Genomic DNA, 27,826 nt, shown 5'->3' on the forward strand with positions numbered 1-27,826 from the left:
AGGGTTAGAAAAATAACCTGTCAGATATAAAGTAAGTGGCAGAACTAAGGCCCTATTTTACTAAAATGATGATGCTGATAGTGAAATCTCTGAATATCTATATCCACGTCCCCAAAAACTACAGTAGTGATACCTACCTCCTCAGAAATGCGTTGAGAGGGTTAAAAGAACAGGTATATGAAAGAGACCTGCGCAGTGCCTGATGCATAGTAGGTGCTAATGGAAGTTTCCTTCCTTCCTGAACAACGCATGTTAATTGGATAGTCACTGTGTGCCAGGCTCTGAGTGTAAGTGAGCTGAGTATGGAACAAGCTGCCAACTAACAATAAAACAAGTCCAGCTGAGGGGGTGACAGTGATAAAAAAGAATTAATAGGCATCAGGATATATAAAAACAAAAATGGAAGTTTGATCCCTCTCATTCCACAGATGAAAACACTGCATTTATATGATTTGTACAAAGTCATCTGCTAAGTGCATTTGTTTTTCTTTTTAATCTTTATTGTTGAGGTTATTACAGATGTCCCTTTTTTTTTTTCCCCCTATTGCCCCCCTCCACCCAGTTTCCCCCAGCCCCAGGCCTTCGTTGCCCTATTGTCTGTGTCCATAGGTAATGCATATATGTACATAAGATCTTTGTTTAGCCCAGGGGTGGGCAAACTTTTTGACTCGAGGGCCACAATGGGTTCTTAAACTGGACCGGAGGGCCGGAGCAAAAGCATGGATGGAGTGTTTGTGTGAACTAATATAAATTCAAAGTAAACATCATTACATAAAAGGGTACGGTCTTTTTTTTTTTTAGTTTTATTCATTTCAAAGGGCCTGCCAGCCGAAGTTCGCCCATGGCTGGTTTAACCTCTTCCTGCCCCCTACCCCCCTTCCCTCTGAGAATTATCAGTCTGTTCCATGTCCATGCCTCTGATTCTATTTTATTCACCAGTTTATTCGGTTTATTAGATTTCTTATTCGTCTATTTTTAGATTCAATTGTGGATAGGTATGTATTTGTTGCCATTTTGTTCATATTTTTTATCTTTTTCTTCTTCTTCCTCTTCTTAAAGAATACCTTTCAACATTTCATATAATCCTGGTTTGGTGGTAAAGAACTCCTTTAGCTTTTTCTTATCAGTGAAGCTCTTTATCTGACCTTCAATTCTGAATGATAGCTTTGCCGAGTAATCTGGGTTGTAGATCCTTACTATTCATCACTTTGAATATTTCTTGCCACTCCCTTCTGGCCTGCATAGTTTCTGTTGAGAAATCAGCTGACAGTCGTATGGGTACTCCCTTGTAGGTACTAACTGCTTTTCTCTTGCTGCTTTTAAGATTCTCTCTTTGTCTTTTGCCCTTGGCATTTTAATTATGATGTGTCTTGGTATGGTCCTCTTTGGGTTCCTTTTGTTTGGGATTCTCTGTGCTTCCTGGACTTGTAAGTCTATTTCTTTCAGCAGGTAGGGGAAGTTTTCTGTCATTATTTCTTCAAATAGGTTTTCAATATCTTGCTCTCTCTCTTCTTCTGGCACCCCCATAATGCGAATGTTGGTACACTTGAAGTTGTCCCAGAGGATCCTTACACTATCTTCATATTTTTGGATTCTTTTTTCTTTTTGCTTTTCTGGTTGGGCATTTTTTGCTTCCTCATAGTTCAAATCATTGATTTGTTTGGGGCTCCCTGACCCAGCTGCATCTTGTTTGAGAGATTTTACCCTGAGCAAGGAAAGGCTATTTATTTGCAAAGGCTGCTTCACACAGCTTGGATGGGGTTGTAAATTGGATGAGGCAGGGTCTTAGGGAATCACCAGGATGGAGCAAATAGAAATGGCTGCCAGTCAGCCCTGCAACTGGGGAGGTCCCAACATAGGAACAATGATCCTTGCGAGCACCTCCGTCTGGAAGAAAACTGCCCCAATGCCAGATAATCCATTTCCTCCTGGTATGTGTCTGTGCTCCCCAGAGCCTCTCCCTGGTGTTGGAGCTCAGAGGAAGCAGGACCTTGTAAGTTCAGTTTGTAGTGCCGGCCTTTTAAGAGGAACAGTTGGGTCTCCTCTAGCCTCTGTGTCACTGAGCCCCAATCCACGCCAGTTTTTACAGCCCATATTTCTTACTGCCCATAGGGACTTCTTTTTCCAGCTCTGGGATCCTGGGCTGGGGCTCTGGTGTGGGGCTGGGACCCCTTGCTCCTCCAGGCAGCCTCCAAGGAGACAATCTTCCTCCCGATTAAAAAAGAGGCACACATGGGTGCAGGATCAGCCCATTCCATACTCCGCGTCTCCTACCAGTCTCAGTGTGCTTTCTTCTTTACTTCTCTAGTTGTAGGACTTCCATTTAGCCAGCTTTCCAGCAGTTCTGGATGATGTTTGTTCTGTATTTTAATTGTAATTTTGATGTGGTTATGGGAGGTGGCAAGTAAAGGCGTTTACCTATGCTGCCATCTTCCCCCTCTCTCTGCATTTGTTTTTCTAAATATATATATATATATATTGATTTTTTACAGAGAGGAAGGGAGAGGGATAGAGAGTTAGAAACATCAATGAGAGAGAAACATTGATCAGCTGCCTCCTGCACACTCCCTACTGGGGATGTGCCCACAACCAAGGTACATGCCCTTGACCGGAATCGAACCTGGGACCCTTGAGTCCACAGGCTGATGCTCTATCCACTGAGCCAAACCGGTTAGGGCCTCTGCATTTGTTTTTCATTACATTGTCCTGAAGAGCCTCAGAACTACATTCAGAGTCAGAAACCACAAGTATTTAATAAACTTTATTCAAAGACAAATGAATTAGAAAATATATTGTTTAAAATGCCCTCACGTTTAGGATGGAAAGTGAAAGAAACTCAAATATACATGTTTAGAATTTAAATGTGTTTATAGTTGTATAAAATGTATTTAACAAAAGACTTTTTGATCATGAGTTGATGATTCTAAAAATAACCAGTTTACCAATAAGGAATCTAGACTTTTAGCCCCTTGAGGTCAGTGACCATGTCTTTCTCATCTTTGTAATCTAAATTCTTAGAATAGCTTTTGGAATAGGGGTGATGTTCAATTCTTGTATTCTTATCAGTAAAAGAATTCTTGTTAGTGAAAGAAGTAACCTTCCTCAAATTACATGGTACCAAGGCTACCAAAAACATTCCTAAGTACTAATCTGCCATCTGGGCTAAAAAAGTATAATTGTGAAAAAGTCTAATTTTTCTTCTTTAAGTATTATTTTCATTGTACTTTTAAAATTCTACCTATCTATACTAATAATCTATACTAATAAAAGGGTAATATGCTAATTAGACCAGATCGACCGGATGTCTTCCAGATGTCCGACTTCCTTATGGTCAAAGCCATGGTGGCAGGGGCCGAGGCAGAGGCAGTTAGGTGCGATCAGGCTAGTAGGGGAGAGCGGTTAGGGGCGAGATCAGGCTGGCGCGGGGGAGCAAGCAGTTAGGGGTGTGATCAGGCAGGCAGGCAGGCAGATGCGGTTAGGGGCAATCAGGCAGGCAGGCAGAGTGGTTAGGGTAATCAGGGCAGGTAAGCGGTTAGGACCCCTTTGGGGTCCTGGATTGGAGAGGGTGCAGGCCAGGCTGAAGGACACCCCCCCGCATGAATTTAGTGCACCAGGCCTCTAGCATTTAATAATACCTACATTTCTATAAGTCCTGGCATTGGCAGTAATATGGACCAATCCTCCTACTGAGGACACTAGAAAAACTCAACAAAATATCATCTCAAAGGCATCAGAGAGCTTACAAAATAGGAATTACCAAACCATCATCTGAGGAGCAAAGGAAACCTAGGGAGGTCCATTTATCCATTCCATAGAGGGTTGCTGAGAGATGGGGGGTGGCAATTAGAGTTCGGGGTATGCTAAGAGGCTGGGGACTCTATTGAAGACCCATTGCTTTGGATTGGTAATTCAAATGGCTATATCCTAGAAGTGAAGGGGTTAAATCTATTTTAAATCATCTCAATTCCAAGATTGGATTCAGATAATTCCTTTGAGTTTAGGCCCTCAGGTACTTGGTGGAAGCAAACTAAAATTCTATGTGGAGGAAAGTAATATCATTTCTATAAAAAATTTTACAAATACAATGTCTAGTACACAGTAATATATAATCAGTTACCCAAGGAAACAAGAAAAACATAACAGGAACAATAAAGAATAAAAACAAACCCCAAAGGGATTTGGATAGTGAAATTATCACAGATTTAAAAATGACAAATGCTTCCTATGTATACATAAGTAAAACACAAGTTTAAAAATTGAGGCAGAGCACTAGAAACTTAAAGAAATAAACACATGAAATTTTAGAAACAATAAATCCTCATCTACTAAATGCTCTGTACTGGTCTTTTCTACTCATTGATTCGCCTCAGAGAGGCTGGGCCCATTTAAATAATCTCTGTGGGTGAGGTTCAGGTCTCTTAGGAAATCTGTCACACTTAATTTCGAGGTAACTAAGTGTGACAGATTTCCTAAAAGATCAATAAAAAGATCAGAGAGAGAGAATTGAAGGAGAGAGAGATAGAAACATCGATGAGAGAATAACACCAATTGGCTGCCTCCAGCATGGCCTTCACTGGGGATGGAATCTGAAAGTAGGGCATGTGCCCTGACTAGGAATTGAACCAGCAAACCCTTGGTGCATGGGATGATGTCCAATCAACTGAGCCATACTGGCCAGGGCCATAGTGGCATTCTTTAGGCAGAAGGAAAATTATCTCTGTTGTAAGGTTAGATATACATGAGGAAATAAAGATCAATTAAAACAATAAATATGTGGGTAAATAAATGAATATTGATATTGTCTATATAAGATAATAGTAATGTCTTCTATATTTAAAAATACACAGCACTGGCATAAAACTCAGGAGAGGGTAAATGAAATCAAGTGTTCTAAAATTCATACATTGTCTTACAGGTTGGAAGAAGTTACAATTAATAGTAGACTCTGATAAGTCAAGAATCCATCTTGTAATCTCTAGAAGAATCATTAAGACAATAGTAAAAGATTAGTCAAGGGTCACCAGAGAAACAGAACCAACACAATGCATATGTGTGTGTGTATAGATAGAGAGACTTATTTTAAGTGATTGTGGAGGCTTAGTAAATCCAAAATCTTCAGGGTAGGCTGGCAGGCTGGTGACTGAGGGAAGAGTTGCAGTTTGAGTCCAAAGGCAGTTTTCTGGCAGAATTCCTTCTTGCTTAGAAGTGGTCAGTGTTTGTTCTATTAAGGCCTTCAACTGATTGGATGAGGCCTGCTCATATTATGGAGGATAATCTGCTTTACACAAAGTACATTGATTTAAATGTTGATCATATTCAAAATACACTCACAGAAACATCTAGAATAATGTTTGAACAAATATCTGGGCACTGTGGCAATGCCAAATTGACACAAAATTAATCATCACACTATGCAACTTTCCATCTAAAAAAGGGAGAAGAGGAACAGAGTAATAAAAAGTAATCAATCTTGCCCTAGCTGGTTTTGCTCAATGGATAGAGCATCCAACTGAGGACCCAAGGGTCCCGGGTTCGATTCCGGTCAAGGGCACGTACTTTGGTTGCATTTTACTATATTTCATGATTTTGTGGGTCAGGAATTTGGATAGGAAACCAGAGGGATGGCTCATCTCATCTCTGGGTGATGGCTGCTGGGTGAAATGTCCTAGATAACCTCTTTACTCTCATGTCGGGCACCTCAGGTAGGATGGCTTCAATGGTGGGGGTTAGCTGGACCAACCTGACTGAAATCATATGTGTGGGTCCTTTATTCTCATTGTTAACCGGGTCCTTTGGTTTTTGTTCAAGTAGTTCCATGACTTTCTCTTCTTCACATAGTCTCTCCAGGCAGGTCGGCAGACTTCTTATACACAAGCTCAGGGTTTTCAAAAGGACTTGGAGTTAGTATATTGTTACTTTTCCCACATCTGTTGGATAAAGCAAAATACATGTCCTTTCCAGAGTCAAAGGGAGGGAACTATATAAGGGTGTAAATGTTAAAAGATCTGATAAACCTGGAACTACCAATCCATTTATGACACAAGACAAAAAAATCACAATTCAGCTACATGCTGTTTTTAAGGGATATGTCTAGAACATACTAATGCAGAAAAGGATAGAAAAAAAAAACTAAACCATGTGATATTTTCTAAGGAAAGCTGGAATAGCTATGTTAATATTGGATTAAGTAAACTCTAAGACAATAAAGCACTACCAGAAATAAAGAGAGACTCTTCATAATAATAAAGATTTAATTTGCCAGGAAGATTAAAAAATTCCAAGTTTTATTACCCTAATAAGATATTACATAAAACAAAGTTACACCACTACAAGGAGGAATACAAAATTGATGATTTCAGCAGGAAATGTTAATATATTATTACTAGAAAAAATAGGCAGAAAATTCAGTAAGAATATAGGTTTGAACAACACTGTGAGCAAAATTAAGTGTAAAGGCATATTGAGTACATTCCTATAGTCCCTTATATATATGAACAAATTTACCAGATTATATTATTTCTGTTTTGGCTCATGAAATTGGAAGGGACATCTGAGGATTCTGAGCCTTCAGGCTGGTGAGAGGCTATCTGTATTTTACAGATATAGTGTTAAAACAGATATAGTTTTTAGTTTCACCTTATTCATTAAATAAAAATATTAAATTCCTACTATTTGCCAGGCCCTGAACTTAGTAAAGATGAAAACTATAGTTAAAACTGCTGATAAATCAGAAAATGCAATGTGGTTTTATAAGTACAGTGGTAGAGCTTTGCATAAGGAGCAATGAGAACCAAGTTTTAGCTCAGGAGATGATGCCTGAGCAAAGTTTGAAGAATGTGGAATAGTGGCTATGTGTGGGTGGAAAGTGAAACTGCACCTAGCAAGGCCTAGTTGTGTGAGAGCTTGACTGTTCATCAGAGAACTGCGGTCATTTGGAATGTCAGATGTATAAAAGGTTGCTGGAGTTAAGAGTTATCTGGTTGCAAGAAACAGAAACTCATGCCAGTTGGCTAAAATAAAGGAGTAACAAATATAAAAATAGGCAGGGATTATGTGAGACACAACTGTGGGAAGCACAGCTAACATTACAAGAAGTCTTATTTCCCCTTTCTCTTTCTCATTGGCCGATTTCTAGTTTTAGCTTTTCTTTGTATGGCTGCTTCATTTCCTCAGCAGACTGGCTTTTCTGCTCACTTATCTGCTTGCATGTAGGCTACTATTGCTGTCCCAAATAGTGGCCCCAGCTCCACCTCTGTCCACACCACCCAGTTTGCCCAACTTTCCAGCTTAGCAACCTACAGTTATTACTTAACTCCATCTCAGGATCTCAATTCCATATTCCCAGGAGCTGTAATCTGACTGGTACAGTTTCAACATGCATGTAAATCAAGGGTCAGCAAACTATGGCCAGGGGGTTAGGAGGGGACAATCTGGCCTGCCTTACACTTTTGTAAGTAAAGTTTCATATTGTCTATGGTTGCTTTGGCATTAAAGGACAGAATTGAATAGCTGTGACAGAGAACATATGAACTGCAAAGCTGAAAATATTTACTATCTAGATCTTCATAGAAAATGTTAGTTGACCCTTGCATTAGACAGTTAGATGTGGGGATGTAGTGCTGTTTAGATGCTTAAGCCCCTGTAATTAAAACTTGAGAGTTGTTGGGTTTTTTTGCAGAAAAAAGGATAATATGGAGAAAAAGGCAACTGAGGAAGTATTTTGAGAAAGAAACTGAAGGCTCTAACATAGGAAATATAATCAAACTCTCAAATATGCACTAAATTTTGAACACAAGGTGAAAGAGTGTGAGACAGTTACTTCTTAATCTGGAGAAGTTCATTAAGATACTAAATTTAGGAGAGTGTGTCATCCTAACTACCTTTAAATATCTCACTTGTGGCAAATTTCCCAGACCCTGCACAGTTAGTTCTTGGTGAAATGAACTGACTGAGGCACAATGTTCACTTTACAAAAAGATTTTTAAATGTATGTCCAGAAGGTTAAATGTCATTTAACTTTCAAAAGAGAGAGCAAGAGAGAAAAGAGGACCTGAGAGAATGAGACATTTAGATGGGAAAGACTGAGGCAGATAGACTGAGACTTGGGGGAATAGGAGGAGATGAAATCTAGAATTTACATTTGGTAAACTTAAGATTATTGCAGAGAAAATCTTTCATAACTAGTCTTTGGTTGAGTAGAAAAATGATTTGAGTTTTAAAAACCTTAGAGATCATTCTAGTCCTTGTTATTCAAAAGGTTGTCTGAGCATACTCAGCAGCATTGGCATCAGAAATGCAGAATCCCAGGCCCAACCCCAGATCCACTGCATAAGAATCTGCATTTTTAAAGATCCCACAGGTGATTCATATACACATTAAAGTATGATAAATTGAAGCACTGAATTAGAATAGTAGCTTTTAGAGTCTTCAACATAGAATAGTTGTGGGTTATTTTGTTTGGAGCCCAACTCTATTAAATAGATCAAAGTGGACCTGCTCTGGTTGAAGATGTGCAGATTCTAAAAGACAGGGAAGGGCTGGGAAAACCTAGGCATTTGCATCCTCTATTCCTCAAGGAACATAGTTTGAAAATCAATAACCTGGCAGAATGAGCGGAAGTAATACCAGAATCTTCAGGGCCAGCCTTTGTCAAACTCCCAGGTCTCTTCCACTTCTGCCTCATTGAGAACTTCTACTACAATGAATCCCTGTTAGTGATGGGATATATTCTGCCTTTAGAGAGTTGGAATTTTTAAAAACTTAGAAATCAATGTTCTAGGTCCCTTTTCTGAGCTTAAAGATGGGGAAACTAGGGCACAGAATGTGGCCAATGAAACTCCATTCAAATACATTTTAAACTACATATATATTGCTAACAAAAGGAGCTGCTATAGACAGTTTGTTTCTCCCCAAAATTCAAACGTTGAAACTTAATGTGTGGGGAGCCGATATAGGGTTAAGCCTCGGACTGACCTGTTAGCAAAATCACAAACAGGTCTTCCGAGTCTTAACCCAATCCGAGAGGTGGCTGCTGATTTACATGCACTGTCATTTAAAAAATAAAAATGGGGGAATTTGCCGGAAGCCAGTCCACCCTTGCTGCTTGACACAGTCGCTGCAGGGAAGAAACATCTGCACAGCTTATGTTTCAAGGGACCTGGCGTATATGGCATATGTTTGCTCCCCCTCTTAGCGCTATGTGTTTTAACCAGGACCACCTCCCCGAGAAAGGTTGTTTCCCCAGGTTAGGGATTAACAGGACTAAGGAAGAGAATACATCAGTAAATCCCCCTAGTGTTACAGAAATACCATGTACTGCTTATGAAGAACTTGGACTAAGGCTGTTGGCAATTAATTTGGGACTTGTTGGGCCCACATCCCCAGGGGTCTGCCCACCAGGGAGCGCACAAAAGCCTATACCCCTGGAGACCCACCGACACAGGGCAGTCCCAGGGAAGGCAAGCAGCGAGGCTGGAAGGACATAACCTTTACTGGGTAGGATAATCTCCTTCAGTCACTTCCTTGTAGCCTATCAGTAGAGCAGTGACCTTGGAATAGCCCTTGTAATGGAAACACAGAGATTAGCCTAGACAAGATTAAAATCAACAGGACTAGACAGAGACAGGATTTTTGGCAAAGGTCAGATAAGAAACAAGGAACTGTAGAACCTTACCCAAAACATACCATGATGTGATTATAGAGGCATGCTTATAGGATCAGATGGTATAAATATAGATGTAACAGGACAATAGAAAAAGGAACCTCGCTATGCTGATCAACTGAACGCTGTCTCTGTGTCCTTCCTTCTTCGCCGACTCCGTTCACACATTTGGGAACCCCTGGACCTGCTGGGGCTGGACCCCAACATTAATGCCCAATGTGATGGTATTAGGAGCCCTAAGGAGTGGCATTAGTGCCTTGATAAAGAGATGCCATTGAGCTCCCCTGCCACTTCTACTATGTGAGCTTTTAGCAAGAAGATGGCAATCTTCGAACTAGGAATTGGGAACTCATCAGACACTGAATGGTGGGACTTTCCAGTCTCCAAAACTGTGAGAAATACATATTTGTTGTTTATAAGCCACTCAGTCTATGGTATTTTGTTATAGCAGTCTGAATGGACTAAGACAGGCAAATCTAAAGCTTAAATAATTCTTAGGGACTAAAGGATTTCAGAGCAGACCTCCTCAAAGTGTGCCACTTTGGTATGTGAATTATTTTGAGCTGAAGGCAGTTGTAACCCTGTGGGCTTACAAGAAACTTTACCTCTCTTTTAAGTTTGGGACCTAACCCATAACAAGATTTATCACCAGAAATAACTTTTTTATGGCATATCTATGTGGTAGGACAAACTTGTAATTACTGAACATCTGTTCTTATCATTCTGTGAATGATCTTTCCTTGCTCAGAAGCCCTATGGTGTCTTACCTCATTCTTAGCTCAGAATGCCATATATACCTCATTTTAACTTTCTGTCTTTAAACCTCTCACGTATATGGGATCTCTGACTCTCTCATGTATATGGGGTTCCCATATGTAGGTATGTAATTAAATTTGGTTATTTTCTCTTGTAAAGTTGTCTCATTTGGTGATTAGACCAGCTGGAAGAACCTAGAAGGGTAGAGGAAATTATCCTCCTTCCTCACAAGACAAGAAAGTGCTGAAGTTCCATATCCTTCACTGGTCCTTCCTGACTTAGCAATCAAGTGGAGAGACCATCTGTGCAGTTTTTAAAAGCTGTAGACCTAGAGAGACTCAAGTTTGAATCCTGGCTCCATTGCTTACCAGCCCAGGCAAAATATTTCAATATTTTCTTAACCTCTTCATGTCAAAAATAAAGATAATAATTTCAGCCTCAGAGGGGTGCTATGAAGCAAATACATGTGAAACAATTTAGCACATGGCCTGGTAAAATAAGTGCTCAATAAATGTTACTATTAATATTATTTTTAAATGAACCATGACTAAAAGGTCAACCTACATCAATTTAGAAATTGCTTAAAAGGATTACCCATATGAAGTTAGAGAAGACTGTTTTCTTTTTCACTGCTACTGCTAGAAGAGTAAAACAAATTATATTTATAGCAATAGGCTATCTAGTATATGCAGTTTATTCTAAATTAAATACTACAGTTGTGAATGGTTTTTGATAAATGAGGTAAATGTTTAGGGAAGACAGTGAGTATTAAAGGGATTCCAAATTATATTATAGCAAATGAAACTTTGTTTTCCACAGTAGTATTGCTTTTAGAGTCAGGCATTTTTAGTAACTATGATCGATGGCTTCAATCTGTCTTTTTTTTCTTTTTCTTTTTAATCCTCACCCGAGGATATGTTTTTATTGATTTTTAGAGAGAGAGTAAGGGAGAGAGGGGGAGAGAAACATGGATTGGTTACACATTTTCTGCAACTATCAACTAATTCATAAAAAAATTATGTGTATAGAGAATATGGAGGAGTGATAGAGCAAATGTAGTTAATTGTTAATGATTGATAAATCTGGATGAAGGGTGTATAGGAATTCTTTGTATTCTCACAACTTTTTTGTAAGTTTAAAATAACCTATAATAATAAAAGCATAATATGCTAATTAGACCAGATGACCTTCCGACCTTCTGGATGAAGCCGGGGTTAGGAGGGAAGCCTGGGCCCCCGGTGCCAGAGGGAAGCTGGTGCCAGCAGCTGGGGGAAGGAAGGCCTATTCTTGCATGAATTTCTTGCATCGGGCCTCTAGTTTCAAAATAAAAAGTTAAAAAAAAATAAAACCAATCATTGAACAAAATTCTCCCTCTGTCCCTTAGCTTCCAGCCAGGATCCAGCAACCACCAACACAAATAGGAAAATCAATTGGAGAGAAAAAACGGAAACAAATGACTTTTGCCTTACTACTTTTCAGGTACTGTTTTTCTTTGTTTTATTTCATTTTTGTAAGACTTTTAGAGCGCTGGTTCTTGACCTCATCTATACATTACAATCACCTAGGGCAGTGGTCGGCAAACTCATTAGTCAACAGAGCCGAATATCAACAGTACAATGATTGAAATTTCTTTCAAGAGCCAAATTTTTTAAACCTATACTATATAGGTAGGTACATTGTTATTAACTTAATTAGGGTACTCCTAAGGCTTAGGAAGAGCCACACTCAAGGGGCCAAAGAGCTACATGTGGTTCGTGAGCCACAGTTTGCTGACCAGGGACCTAAGGAGTTTAAAAACTCCCTATACCCTGGCAACAGCCCCACTGATGAATTTAGAAGCTCTGAGCGGTGGAACATAGTCATCAATATGTTTAAAGTTCTCTAGGTGATTCCATTGTGCAGCTAAGGTTGAGACCACTGCCTTGCACTAAAACTTTATTATCGCCCTTTACAATGGTCTAAGTCAGCGGTTCTCAACCTGTGGGTCGCCACCCCTTTGGGGGTCGAACAACCCTTTCACAGGGGTCGCCTAAGACCATCGGAAAACACATATATAACTACATATTGTTTTTGTGATTAATCACTATGCTTTAATTATGTTCAATTTGTAACGATGAAAATACATCCTGCATATCAGATATTTACATTATGATTCATAACAGTAGCAAAATTACAGTTATGAAGTAGCAACGAAAATAATTTTATGGTTGGGGGTCACCACAACATGAGGAACTGTATCAAAGGGTCGCGGCATTAGGCAGGTTGAGAACCACTGGTCTAAGTTGAGGTCTAAGGAAATTCAGCAACTTGCTCATGGTTACATTAGCTTGTGGAAGTGGCAAAGAGGGTAGAGGTGGACATGAAAGGGGGTGGTGATCGTGTGACCCCATTTGGGGGCTCTCTTCACTACACCCCTTGGTCTTCTTGGGTCTTCAGCTGGCTTTTCCCAAACCTGGCCAGAAGGCAAGGAACTGAGCTAGATGCTGCAAAATGCAATCAGACATGCTTTGGATTTTAAGGAACTTATAAAATGACATAAGCATATGAAAGCGAGTGAATATTAAAAATTCTATAAAAGTGCATAGGTGCTTTGTGAAAGGGTGAAATTAGCTAATGGGAATAAGTTCAATCAAGAAAGGCTTCTTAAGTAAAGAGACATTGACATCACTAAACATTCCTTCTTGTGAAAACATATCTCCTTTCAACCTTTTCTCCCAACTGTTTTCCTCCCAAATGTAAGGAGCAACTTCTTACATTTTCTTCAACCAGACAAAACAGACCTAAATTTTTAAAATTGTAAAATAATAATTTTTGAAAAGGCTTCTCTCCAAATTTAGAATAATTAAATGTTTTCTTTAAGCCATGTTTTTTTTAATAACTTCTAAAGCATTAGGAAAAATTACATCTCATTTTAGTTTAGTTCATCTATTAATTTTTCATATTGCTGAACAGATAATGCTCATGTAATAAACCGTAATTGTTTTTCCAAATTTATCCTAGCTTTCCCAAACATTTGGGAATAAACCTTTTCAAGTGCTATTTAAGCCCAACAAGAGGAAATTTGACCCACAGTTTATCACTTACCTCATTAGCATACTAATATGATTACACTTTGCATTTGACTAAGGGGTTGTTCTTTCACCCTTGTAGTCTTGTTGGTGGAATATCACAGTTTTTGGTTGATTTTTAAAACAAATTGTCTAGGGAAAATAGGTGATGTTGATACAAGAAGTTTAGACGTGAATTAATTGCTCTTAAACAATTCATGTGAGTTTAGCCCCTTCTGTGGTGTGATTTGCACAGCTCTCATAAATGCTCAACTCACATTGCCACTGAAACAAAATCAACCCTAAAATATTTCTCACACTTTGTAATGAACGATTATTTTTTTCTTAGACTCAAATTACCTAGGTCCTGCAGTGATTTAGGATGGCTCTACTTATATAAGTGAAAGTGTGGCTGGGGCTTTCTAATAGTTTTTTCAGGTAACTAGTTCAAAATGAACTAACTCTTTATTAACCATTTACGGTGCAAAGTATCTACCTTGATGTGGGAACACATAGGAAGGAAATTAACTGGACCATGTTGGTGACAGTCTTCCTGGTATCAAGATTTTTATTATTAAAAATGTAATTAGATATTTTAAGTAATAACAAGGCCTGTAGTAAAAAAAACCACATTCACTGTATAGAGAGGTAGGATATCTCTGGTATAATGACGCCATTGCATTCATATGAGCTATAGATTGAGTATTTGTGGCTCCCCCAAATTCATGTGCTGAAACCTAATCCCCAATGTGATAGTATTTTGGAGATGGGAACTTTGGGAGGTGATTAGGTTATGAGGGTTCAGATTATAAAGATCCCAGAGAACTGCCTTCCCCTTTTCACGGTGTGAGGACACAGCAAAAAGATTGTGGTTTATAAAACAGGAACTGATTCCTCACCAGACACCAAATCCTGCCAATGCCTTGATCTTGGAATTCCAAGCCTCCAAACTATGAGAAATAAACTTCTGTTGTTTAAACTACCCAGTTTATAATGTTCTGTTAAACCAGCCCAAATAGACTAAGACTGTGTGTGTCCCAGGTACACCAGTGTAAGGAGATAATAAATAGATAGATAGATAGATAGATAGATAGATAGATATTTTATTGGATAATAATATAAATATAATATATATAGCAGGTCCTTGAATAACTCTTTTTATTCAACATCATTTTGTTATAACGTTGGTGAGTTAAAAAAAAAATCAATTACCAGAGGAACCATTCATTCTCTGTGTTCCTCAACTGGCACATTCTCCCCATGTTTGCATGGGTGTTCTCCCAGTACTCTGGTTTCCTCCCACATCCCAGGGATGCACACATTAGCTAAATCTAAATCATCCCAGTATGAGTGAGCCTGGGGTGAGGTATGAGTGCACTCTACAATGGAAGAGTGTCCCATGTAGGGCTGGTTCCCGCCTTGTACCCTAAACTGGAATAAGTTGGTTGTAAAATAATTATCTTACTTGTTTTTATTCATCTTTTTAACATATATTATAGTATAGCTCACATTTATTTTAGTGTTTAATTTAGAAGTGTTTGGGCTCTTTATTTAGAAGTTTGGTGATGTTTTTGTGGCTGTAGGAACTTAACTCTTGTTTATATCAATTAGCTTGTGATAAATTGGTTTTGTTTTACATCATTTCTTTTAAAGTCATAATTTCCAAGACCTTATTGACAACATTAAGTAAAAATTTTTTTGAGGACTGTGGTGGAGGTCTTTTGGTCACACAGGTGACTTTCTATTGCATCTCTACTTAAGGAAAAGTACCTGACAGTTATTCAGGGAGTGGGAGGAGAATAAAAGAGGGATGACTCTAATTGTTACCAAGCACCTACTCTATGCAGGACACAATAATAAACACACTTAATCTATGTTATCCTGTTTAATTCTTTTTATTTAGAAGTTTGGTGATATTTTTGTGGCCAGAAATATGCTGTAGAAACTTAACTTGGCAACCATAAGAGAAAGGGCTGATTTCTACACCTGTCAAATTGTGGAGTTATAGTAACTTGCCTAATGTAACATGCCGGGAGCCGGTCCATGCTTGCTGTTTCAAGGGACCTGGCATATATGGCATACTGTTCTTAATATGTTTGCTCACCTTCTTGGCACTATGTGTTTTAACCAAGGTCTCTGAGAAAGGTTGTTTCCCCAGGTAGGGATTTTCCCCTGAAGTTAGGGAGGGAATAAAACCTCTTAACTAAGTGCCAGGTGGGTAATTAATCACTTTAACTACGAACAATCATGCTTAAGCTACATAATCTTTACTCGCTGGAATGGAGATAGGAAACGCCCTAACCTTTGAAATAGAGATTGATAGGATTGGAATCAACTGGTATAAATACAGATGTAAGAAGACAGAACGAGGAGAGACGGAACCTAGGCACAGAACCTACACAGAACGTTCTCTAGAGACAGAAGAACTTCGCTGGAGAGAACATGGCAAAAGTTCCTGGACAGAAACTGGCCTCAGAACCTAGAGACAGAACCTAGCGAGAGAACATGGCAAAAGATCCTGGACTGAACCTGACTACAGAAATTGGCAAGAGAACCTGACTAGAACCTGGTGACTGAACCTGGCTGGAGAACCTGGACAGAACCTGGCTGGAGAACCTAGCAAGAGAACATGGACTCAGAACTTAGCTGGAGAACCTGGAGAACCTGGCTGGAGAACCTAGCAAGAGAACATGGACACAGAACCTGGCTGGAGATCCTAATCCAGACCAGAACTTAGCTGGAGATCCTAAGCAGAACCTCTCTGGAGATCCAGACCAGAACTTGGCTGGAGATCCTGGCTAGAGATCCTGGCTAGGCTGCTGATCAACTGAACGCTGTCTCCATGTCATTCCTTCTTCGCCGACTCCGTCCACGCCTTTGGGAACCCCTGGACCCGCTGGGGCTGGACCCCGGCATATGGCGCCCGAACAGGGACCCCTAGGTAAGCGCCCCACACTCGGGACGGATAGGACTCCACCAGGGTACTGCAGACCCCCCTATAGAGGATAAGTAGGGTAAGAAGGTGGATAGTACAGAACTTAGATTGAGAAGATGTGCCATACTGAGTCCAAAGAAAGAAGACTCTGTTTTGATTCTTAGATTGAGAAGATGTGCCATACTGAGTCCAAAGAAAGAAGACTCTGTATTGATCTTTAGTTTAAGAAGATGTGCCATACTGAGTCTAAAGATATAAGACTCTGTATTGATCTTTTAACACATATGCCTGCTAGCAGCTGAATTAAGGTTGCTCCTAGTCAGACAGAACGTTTTATACAAGAAGTATGTCCATGCTTTTCTGAGGAAGGAAAGGTAAATGTAAAGGCATGGGAGGAGGTAGGCCCAAGGAGCCTTATCCTTAACCCCACTGCAGCCTTTCCACCCCGGGAAAGTGCAGGATTGGCAAGCTCTCCCTGGGGTGATAGATCAGGACTCAGGTAATAGCGGAAAGCGCCAATCCTACTCTTAAAATGGATACAAGAGAGCATTTGGGTTTTTTTCTTTTTAATGCCTCCTTTTAAAAAATAAAAAAGGGGGAATTTGCCGGGAGCCAGTCCATGCTTGCTGTTTCAAGGGACCTGGCATATATGGCATACTGTTCTTAATATGTTTGCTCACCTTCTTGGCACTATGTGTTTTAACCAAGGTCTCTGAGAAAGGTTGTTTCCCCAGGTAGGGATTTTCCCCTGAAGTTAGGGAGGGAATAAAACCTCTTAACTAAGTGCCAGGTGGGTAATTAATCACTTTAACTACGAACAATCATGCTTAAGCTACATAATCTTTACTCGCTGGAATGGAGATAGGAAACGCCCTAACCTTTGAAATAGAGATTGATAGGATTGGAATCAACTGGTATAAATACAGATGTAAGAAGACAGAACGAGGAGAGACGGAACCTAGGCACAGAACCTACACAGAACGTTCTCTAGAGACAGAAGAACTTCGCTGGAGAGAACATGGCAAAAGTTCCTGGACAGAAACTGGCCTCAGAACCTAGAGACAGAACCTAGCAAGAGAACATGGCAAAAGATCCTGGACTGAACCTGACTACAGAAATTGGCAAGAGAACCTGACTAGAACCTGGTGACTGAACCTGGCTGGAGAACCTGGACAGAACCTGGCTGGAGAACCTAGCAAGAGAACATGGACACAGAACCTGGCTGGAGAACCTAGCGAGGGAACATGGACACAGAACCTGGCTGGAGAACCTAGCGAGGGAACATGGACACGGAACCTGGCTGGAGAACCTGGAGAACCTAGCAAGAGAATATGGACACAGAACCTGGCTGGAGATCCTAAGCAGAACCTCTCTGGAGATCCAGACCAGAACTTGGCTAGAGATCCTGGCTGGAGATCCTGGCTAGGCTGCTGATCAACTGAACACTGTCTCCATGTCATTCCTTCTTCGCCGACTCCGTCTACACCTTTGGGGACCCCTGGACCTGCTGGGGTTGGACCCCGGCAGTAACACAGTAAAGTGATATAGCAGAGGCTCAAACCCAGTCTTATGGTCTCCAAAGCCTGTTTTCTTTTTACTATACCATGCTGCTGTCAAAATGTAAGACAGTTCAGTAAAACCTAATAAGAAAATAAAACTGAATATTTGATAGTCTGTTGAAGTAAACACAATAAGTTTTGGGATTAATATGGCAAAAAGAGTATATTGCTTAGGGCATGGGAGGAGAAGACAAGAAGATAGCTAGAAATAAAGAACAAGAGAATCCAGACTTCTCAGCAACCCAGAAGTGAGAATAGAATGTGCTTTGTTAACTGAACATACTGAAAACTCTCAGGGTAGATTTCTTCTAAGTTGAGCAAAGATCAACTATGAGCCTGTATATGCTGACCTATATGTAGCTATGGTTTTCAAAAAATATTCTCATCACTGATAGTGGCGTTAAGAGAATTAAACTAAGTGTTTGTGGATGTCATTGAAAATTTATGAAGAGGAGGAATATAAAAGAAAAGTGGGAGGATGTAGGAGGATATTTCTTTAGAGTATATACAGGGGAATGAAATTATTGGAGCAATGGGTGTGTGGATCTGCATATTAACTGGATATTACCCAAGTGAGGGAAGATAGCTGTTTCTAGGAAATCTTTCCAGGAATATCACTCTATGGGAGGAAAGGAAACTGCATTCACTCCATTAACAATTCACCAACCTCATCAAGAGCCCATTATGAATGTGGCACTGGATTTCTGGGAGATGCTAATAAATCCTCAGGATAGTTCCTGCCTTTGAGGAGCAGATCATATGATGTGGACCCAGAGCATGGACCACTGAAACACTACATATTCCTCTGGTGATGAGAATATGTGAAGGGCTATCTTGGGAGGTCATTGACAGGAGAGATGTGAAGAACCTTGTGATAAGGAAAGCCTTCTTAGGGACTTGAGCAGGGCCTAGAACAGTGATGGTGAACCTATGACATGCGTGCCAGAGGTGACACGCGAACTCATTTTTTTTGGTTGATTTTTCTTTGTTAAATGGCATTTAAATATATAAAATAAATATCAAAATAATAAGTCTTTGTTTTACTATGGTTGCAATATCAAAAAATTTCTATACGTGACACGGCACCAGAGTTAAGTTAGGGTTTTTCAAAATGCTGACACGCCGAGCTCAAAAGGTTCGCCATCACTGGAAGGGCAGGAAGGTGAGAGGAATTAGATTGGGACATATAAAAGAGGGAGCGAGAACCAGGTGGGAATATCCAGGCTTGGGTCTTCTGAGCCCTAATGCGCACACATGACATGCTCACCATATACATCTGATACATGCATGAATGTTGGCATGTATATATTTCTTTACACTTTCTGACTGAAAGGCTCAGTGCAAGGAGCCCAAGAGCCAGGATGACTACCTAAGGCTATTGGTCAAACTATACAGCTTTATGGCCAGATGAACCAACTCCACCTTCAACCACGTGGTACTGAAAAGGTTGTTCTTAATTTGCATCAACCGGCCACCTCTGTTCCTTTCCTGAATGATCTGGAAATGAAGCTTCCTAGCTGGGAAGGCAAAATCACTGTTGTTGTAGGGATTATAACTGATGACTTGCGTGTGCAGGAGGTGCTCAAACTGAGGGTGTCTGCACTTTGTGTGAGAAGCAATACCCAGAGCTGTAGCCATAAGGTTAGGGGGAAGATCCTCAAGTTTGACCAACCGGCCCTGGACTCCCCCAAGGGCTGTGGCATCATTCTGCTCTCTGGTCCTCTCAAGGGCCAAGAGGTGTCCAGGTATTTTGGCAAGGCCCCAGGAGCCCCTCATAGCCACACCAAACCTTACATATGCTTCAAGGGCAGGAGTTCCAGCACACAAGAGGCTGATGGGCCACCTTGGCTGCAAAAACTACCCCAGATCCTACCTTGTTATTAAAAAGATTTTTGTAAATTAATACAACCACTTTGAAGAGCCATTTGGTAATATCCAGGTAATTTGCACCCTTTGTTTCAATGATTTTATTTCTAGGTATATACCCTATGGAAATTCATCCTCATGCACACAAGGGAAAATGAATAGAATGGTTATTGCATGTTATTGCATGATTTTAACAACAAGATATTAGAGCCAATTTACATGGCAATTCATAGGAAAATGAATAAATTGTGGCATATTCATCCACTAGAATATTAATGATACAACAGTCAAAATCAATAAAGTGGAGCTATATACATCAACATGAATAAATTTCGAAAACATTGATGAGGGATATAAGTAAATTACAGAGGAATGTATTCAGAATGATTTCTATGTAAAGTTTAAAAACATGCAAAACAGTTCTTTATGTCACATATATGAAGTGAAAATATACCACAATACAGTTGTCCCTCTGTATCTGTGGGAAATTGGTTCTGGAACCCTTGAGAATACCCAAATTTGGGGATGCTCAAGTCCCTTATATAAAATTGTGTAGAACAGAGCATACAGTTAACCCTCTACATCTGTGGATTCTCAATGGCAGATCAAAAATACTGTTTTCGATCCATGGTTTATTGAATCTGCAGATGCAAAACCCAGGGATACGGAGGGCCAACTGTATATTTATTGAAAAAATGTGCATATAAGTGGACCCACACAGTTCAAACCCATGTTGGATCTACTGTGCTACATATCATTTATTATGTGGGAAAAAATAAAATTTACAGTAGTGGTAACCCTGACCATGACAAAGTTGAATACAACTGGGAAGGAGACTTCAACAGTTTGTGTAATATTTTATTTTTTAAAATAAATGGGCATATGAGTGCTTATTTTGAGGGGACACAAACATTCAGTTCATAACAAGTATCAAACTTCAAAAAATCATTTCAAATCATTTCAGAATGCTAGGGCTGAAGCACTACAGACAGATTATTTAGATTCAGTAACACATTTGCTTGCTTTAAATGAGTCCATATTTGTACCAAAGTTATACTTCCAAGCAGAACTACTAGTATATACCACTTGGTAAGATTCTGCTTTATTAAACTGACTAACAAGGTAATTCTTCGGTCCTAGGTGATTTGAGGAAGATACAAGAATCTGCACAAAATAATAGCAGTAATCTAAATACAGCCACGTCAATTGTATCTGCTGTGCACTAACAGAAAGATGCCTCAGTTTTAGTAGATAGCCCACTATGTAATCATCCTAGCTGAATAGCCTCAGATACTTTGTTTTGAAAGGAGTGCAGAAATCCTGCAGGTTTAATTGCCAATAAATCAGCATGACCTCTACTCCCTGGCAGTCCTTTTCTACAATGATCTTTTCAACCAGAAAATGAAGAGATGGATTTTACAGGGTATTTGTACTGCCTGTGGTAAGATAACAGAATTACACTTGCTGTTTTCTCCATTATAGGCTGTGCTAGATAATGAAGGACTCTATTAATGATATGTTCTGTTTGCTGTTAGGTTATTTTAATCTTGTAGTTATTTCTTTTTGTTGTTATGGAGAGCTGTCCTTCTTGTTGTGCTGTTTTTTTTTGTTTTTTTTTTTTAAAAAAAACCCTTTATCATTTGTTAGTTCAATATTTTATCATCACCAGAGATTTTATTCCCTAGTTAATTCACACAAATTTGCATTAAAATATTCTAGCTCACTTAGAAAGCTATTTATAAACTGATTGAATTAGTTGTTGCTCTTAGCTGATTTTCAGATTTGTTTTAAAAAGTAGTTATTTTCAATCAATATTTCCAATTCATGACAATAACTAATACAGAAATTTTAACACTCATCCATATCCAAACGTAACATAACCCTGCTGTTTGTACTTTTGAACTATTCATTTGTTTAAGTTTATTTTACTATGAATGAGTATTATTTGGTGGTATATATTTATACATTTAGACTTTTAATTATATGAACTCTCTAAGAAAACATCAAAATTAAAACTACTAAACAATAGGTTGTATATCCTAATTCATTTTGGAGTGCTCCTGCCACCTATTTTACCCTCTGTTCTTTTAAAAATATATATTTTTATTGATTTCAGAAAGGAAAGAGAGGGAGAGAGAGAAAGATCAATGATGAGAGAGAATCATTGATTGGCTGCCTCCTACACACCCCCTACTGGGGGTTGAGCCTGCAACGTGGGCATGTGCCCAGACTGGGAATCAAACTGTGACTTCCTGGCTCATAGGTTGATGTTCAACTACTGAGCCATGCCGGCCGGGCTACCCTCTGTTGTTGAGAACGAAGATAAATAAAAAACCCATAGTCCTGAATTTGAATTAGAAATATCAATATTAATTCAGAGGTATTTATGTTTAAAAAGGTATGTTTTTCTGTATCTGTCTGTTATTTTATTTTATAAGAAAAAAGTCTTTTGAAGGAGGTTTTCTTTTTTATTTTGCATATCTCTGTCCACTGAAGAGGCCCAGAAACAGTGAGCAGTCCTGTAGCCATGAGCATCCTAACAGCCAGACTGTGGTCTTGGAATACCATACTACTGTCTCTCCCTAAAGAAACCTGAGTTTCATGGAGAAATGGCTGATTTCAGCTTTTGGGTAGTGTATTCGTTTTCTAGGGCTGCTATAACAAAGTACCACAAACCAGGTGACTTAAACAACATAAATTTATTGTCTCACAGTTCTGGAAGCTAGAAATCCAAAATCAAGGTTTTGGCAGGGTTGGTTCTTTCTGAGGGCTATAAAGGAAGGATCTATTCCAGTTTTCTCACCTTGTTCTCTCTATATGTATCTCTGCATCCAAATTTCCCCTTTTTTTTATTAGGACATGAGCCATATTAGATTGGAGCCCACTCTAATAACCTCACTTTAATTTAATTACCTCTGTAAAGATCCTTTCTCCCAAAAAGTCACATTCTGAGGAGGGAGAGGTTAAGATACCAACCTGTAAAATTCAACCCATAACAAGCAGTAAATAAGGTTTTCCCCATCTGAAAGCAAAGCATTCCTATGAAAACTTTCATAGTTGAAATGGTTTGTATAAACTGAAGCAATTACCTTAAGACACATCTTGCTAACAGATGCACAAAGTAAAGCAAAATAAAGCACAGATGCTCACAGACACAGGTCAAAGCTACTGAGATGCTGAATGTAGTTCCTGGGGAAGGAACTTGGGGGTAGCACTCTCACTGCTCTGGGTGCTCTACAACAGCTCACTGCAAAAACAAACACTGAACACTATTTCCACTTTTTTTAAAAAAAGCAAAAATCCTCTTTGGATTTTTTTTGTTTAGTAAAACAGGTACTAATATAGGTCTTTTGTAAAAGCAAAGTGGCGTAAAGTGAACTTTCAAAAAGCTGGGGATACCTGTAAACAGAATGAAAATAAAAATGTTATACTAGATAGTGAGGAAGTTATCAAGATTTACCAGTGTCATGTCTGAAGACCCAGGAGCCAACCTTTGGTGAAAGAAAAGATAGGACAATTGCAGCTTGAGCTTCAAAGTTGATGCATGTGCGTGCGTGCGTGTGTGTGTGTGTGTGCGCGCGCGCGCGCGCATGCGCCAACCAATAAAATGAAAAAATATGATTGAATTGGAGTACCATAATTTTCAACTCTCAACAAATTAATGGATATAGACACTGAGCTGTGAACATCACAAAAAGAGAGACAACTAGATATGTGCCTTCCAGTGAAAGAAAATATCAATACCTAGTGTCTTAGTCCATTTAGTCTTCTATAACAAAATACCACAGACGGGGTGGCTTATAAACAGCAGATATTTATTGCGGTTATGAAGGCTGAAAGTCTAAGATCAGGGTGCCAGCATGGTTGAGTTCTAGTGAGAGCGTGCTTTACACTTCATAGATGGTCATCTTCTCGCTGTGTCCTCAACATGGTGGAAGTGCAAAGGAGCTCTCTGGGGTCCCTTTTATAAAGGTACTAATCCCATTATGACCTAATCACCCCCAAAAGTTTCCACCTATTAATACCATCACCTTTGGGAGTTAGGATTCAACTTACAAATTTTTGTGTGGGGGGGGGGGGGAGGGGGAGGGGGGAGTGGGGGGGACAACACTTAAACATTCAAATCATAGCACCTAGTTTTCCCAAAGGATCAAACTTGAATCTGATCATGCCTCTGGATCCAGCTGCCAATATGCGGAAGATAAGAGGACAGAGAAACTTGAACTGCGTTGTGTGTATTCAGTCAGCAACATTCAGAGTGTAGGAGAATGTGCAGGTTAAACAGTCTGGATTCTTCAACAGATAGGGTGTAAAGAAAAGAACTGGAGGAGGAACCTATAGATTAAAAGAGATTTAAAAGGAAAAACTTTCCTAACAAACAGATAAGATTAAACAATAGTCTAGGGTTGCATAATTGGATGTTTTGTTACACTTCGGTGTTAATATTGTAAAAAGAGCCAGATTGTAATACTCAGAATAGTGGTTACTTTTTGGGAGAGTGGGGGTTATCTTTGGAATAGGTATTATGGAGGGGCTTCTGCATGGGGATTGGGATTGGCAGAGTTCTATTTCTTGGCTTTGATGGTGGTTACAAAAGTATTTACTTTAATGACTCATCAAGTTATACATTTATTTGTGTGGTTTTCTGTGCCTGTTTTGTTTTTTCAATAAAAAGGTTTGTCTTTTAGTTTTAGTGTTTTAAGAACAGTGCAAAACATGAAGATCTTTAGAAGATATTGTGCTGTATACTGCTTTAATATCAGGATACTTACTTGTTCATGGCTTTAAAGAGTCCTAATGTGACCCCTTTTTCCATTAAATTCAACAAAGCCTGTTCTTGGGATAACAGACAAACACTCATTTCTGTTGCAACCTGACTTAAGGACAGGCCAACAAAGCAGAAAAGAAAAATGCTTGCCATCTAAGCATATTCCTGTAAAACATTGTATTAAGCTAAACCAGGAGGGCAAAGGCATGGCAGCATGTGTAGTGGTATTGCAAAGCCTCTTTGAGAAGTTAGAGAATCCTTCACACTCTGTTCAGGTTTACAGCTTCACTCCATTCAGATTAGACCAAAACATCACTTTTATCCATTCAATCCATTGATCTTTCAACTTTAAGCTGCAAAGGGCTACCTGGAGATAAGTTTGCAACCCAAGTCAGTCTTTAAGTTATCGGCAAGCATCTCTCTGAAAGCTAACTTCCCTGAAGTATTCATTGCAGCAGAGAACTGGAGTCCACTGTGCAGAGCAATAACACATTCCCTGCAATGAGTGAAAAGGGGGTCTTGGGGTCTCTATCAGACAATTTGCAATTTATTGAGCACGGGGTTTTTTTGTTTGTTTTTGTGGGGTTTTTTTGTTTGTTTGTATAGTCTCAATTTCAAATATGGAGCTGGAGTTCCAAATATATGGTCATCATACCCATACTATAAAGTCATTCTTTGTCTTCTTTCTTCCACTCCTAATGAAAATGGTGCTGTATTTGCAGGTGGATCTGACAGATAGATTTAACACATTCTTAAATGTTAAAATTATTATAACCAGCCCAAGAGATTCTGAGGATGTGCCCTAAACCCCAAGTGCCACTTGGAATAGTGGGGTTTATAAGCAGGCAGAGTTATTTAAATTCTATCAATTCTTTAAGGCTTGCCTCAGCAACATCTTTCTGTTTAAGAGCATAATAGACTAAACCACTTCCAACCTAGCTATCATTATTGCTACTGTTACATATTGTTCTCCAACTATTTTTTTTCCTTACAGAAGCATTTTATTTACTTATTTCCTTTTTTATTGAATTTATTGGGGTGACACTGGTTAATAAGATTATATAGATTTCAGGTGTGCAATTCTATAATACATCATCTGCATATTGCATTGTGTGTTCACCACTCCAAGTCAAGTCTCCTTCCATCTCTATTTATCTCTCCTTTACCCTCTTCTACCTCCCCCAGCTCCCTTTCCCTCTGGTAACCACCATACTATTGTCTGTGTCTATGAGGGTTTTTTTCCTTTGCTTAATCCCTTCACCTTTTTCACCCAGCCCTCCAAACCTCCTCCAACTACTTTTTAATTATTAACTTTGTGACCCTATCTGGTTACAAAGCTTCCTGAAGGCAGCAATTATGTCTTATATTTTTCTTTATTCTTAAAGGAAACACTCACTATTCATTGATCTCATTGCTTTGATCCTTTGATTCATCCATTTATTAAATCAACAATAGTATTTATTGAGGACCAACTATGTGCTATTCTCTATGCTGGGATCATAGCTATGAGCAAGTTCGTGCTCTCATGAAACTTCCATTTTAAATTATTGGAATAAGGAAAAAACCCAGGGAACCTTTTATTTTTTTCAAAATTATGGACTCTAAAGTGACTAACTTTCCAGGAGTACCAGTGGCTAAACCGCCCTTTCTACTCATTCTGCTGCTTAGTGGTAGGCAAACTAAAAGAAAAGAAAAAACAAAACAGGTTTAGCAGGTATGAATTCTTTCTGATTGCTCTTCCCTGCAGTGACCTGCTTACTTCAACAAGCCAAGTAGAGCCTTTCAAAATCCTGAGGTGGGCAGGGATTCAGTTTCCCTTTGACTCCCTTTCTTATTTATCCCCATTACTTTCCCTCAGCCATATTCTATTTATATACATGTATATACTCATGTATGTGTATGTAGATATGTGCATGCATGTATGTACATGTGTTTATATTATAAGGTTTGTCTCTCTCTTCCCTCCTTCATAGCGTTTCTAGGGAGATTTTTTAAAGCAGTAGTTACCCTAGTGCCCTTTGCCCTCTACAAAGATTTCTTAAAGTCAGGGCTGTGCCAAAGCTATAAACCTTTGCCTTTGTGATTCTCTTTTTGATGTTGGAGCTTTCTCACCACCTGCTGTTTTCAAATAAGCAATTCCCAGGCTTTCACAAGCCTGAGTATTTGGCTACTTCTTAACCATTCTTATTTATTTCTTCTATAGTGTTGAAGTGACTAATTTTATAGCACAGTGACTACAATAACATTGATTCTCAAAGTAGGTATTTTCTTGGTTTTATTTGTTTTGACACAATAATCTTTGACAGAAAGAACTAAATACAGTTGCCCTGGGTGAACTGCCTAAGCTTTATAATGCATATAGCATAAAAATGATAAAACTCTGTCCTTAATAAATATTGTGCAAATTAATGCAATACTGCAGATAATGTTAACAATCAATCTATCTATCTATCTATCTATCTATCTATCTATACACATATATATACATATATGTGTATATATATATGTATATATATATATACACACACACACACACACATATAGTAACTTCTGAAGGAGGCAAAAGTGAAAAAGTCAAAGTCTGTCCTCAATAAATATAAAATCTCCCCTGCATCCCAGTGCTGCTACCAAGCCAACATATAGTAAGCACAATAATACTTGTTAATTGAATGAATTCAATTCATTTACCCACCACTCCCAGGTCCCTAATACTTTAAACCTAATTATCTAAGAAGATAAGGAAACATGTTATGAATATAGATAATAATAGGAGTATAACAATTCATATATTATTTTAAACCAGTATCATTATGGCCAAAACTTAGTGCTTTAAAGCCAGGGCTCATGTCAATAATTGTTCACCCATTCTTTATACATCATCTGAGTAATCTGATTATAGTCAGATAGGAAGAGAAAAGTTACACACACACACACACACACACACACACACACACACACACACGGAATCAGGAGTATTTTTCTTGTGGAAATGCACAAACATTCTAGATACTTTCAAGGTTTTCTCTAGGTGATCCATTCTTGATACCCAAAGAATTGTTGTCAGAGGTGCTTACTGCTCCAAGATGGGGCTGAGTGTCTTTGAAAGACTATGAATTAGTGGGTTTTCATGTAGGGTGATTGTTTTTATTTGTCCAAGTAGAAAGGGCACATGCAAAGCAGATGGCTCTCATTTAGTACAGATGGCTCCAGATGACTGTACTGTTCCCATCTTAA

At 39.1% G+C, this 27,826-nt stretch overlaps 1 protein-coding gene and 1 pseudogene across 1 annotated transcript in view; both read left to right on the forward strand.

Annotated features, from left to right (window-relative positions):
• Positions 1–27,826, forward strand: part of LOC118669430 (ESX-1 secretion-associated protein EspI-like) — a 244,270-nt gene that overhangs the window by 2,045 nt on the left and 214,399 nt on the right. Inside the window, exon 3 of the mRNA XM_036335536.1 lies at positions 11,802–11,896. The gene's annotated coding sequence lies outside the window, so the exon portion shown is untranslated. The remainder of the gene's footprint in view (positions 1–11,801; positions 11,897–27,826) is intronic.
• On the forward strand, positions 66–19,842 carry LOC118669431 (annotated as a pseudogene).

The sequence above is a fragment of the Myotis myotis genome, unplaced genomic scaffold (assembly GCF_014108235.1).
Source record: "Myotis myotis isolate mMyoMyo1 unplaced genomic scaffold, mMyoMyo1.p scaffold_m19_p_14, whole genome shotgun sequence".
Lineage (NCBI taxonomy): Eukaryota > Metazoa > Chordata > Mammalia > Chiroptera > Vespertilionidae > Myotis > Myotis myotis.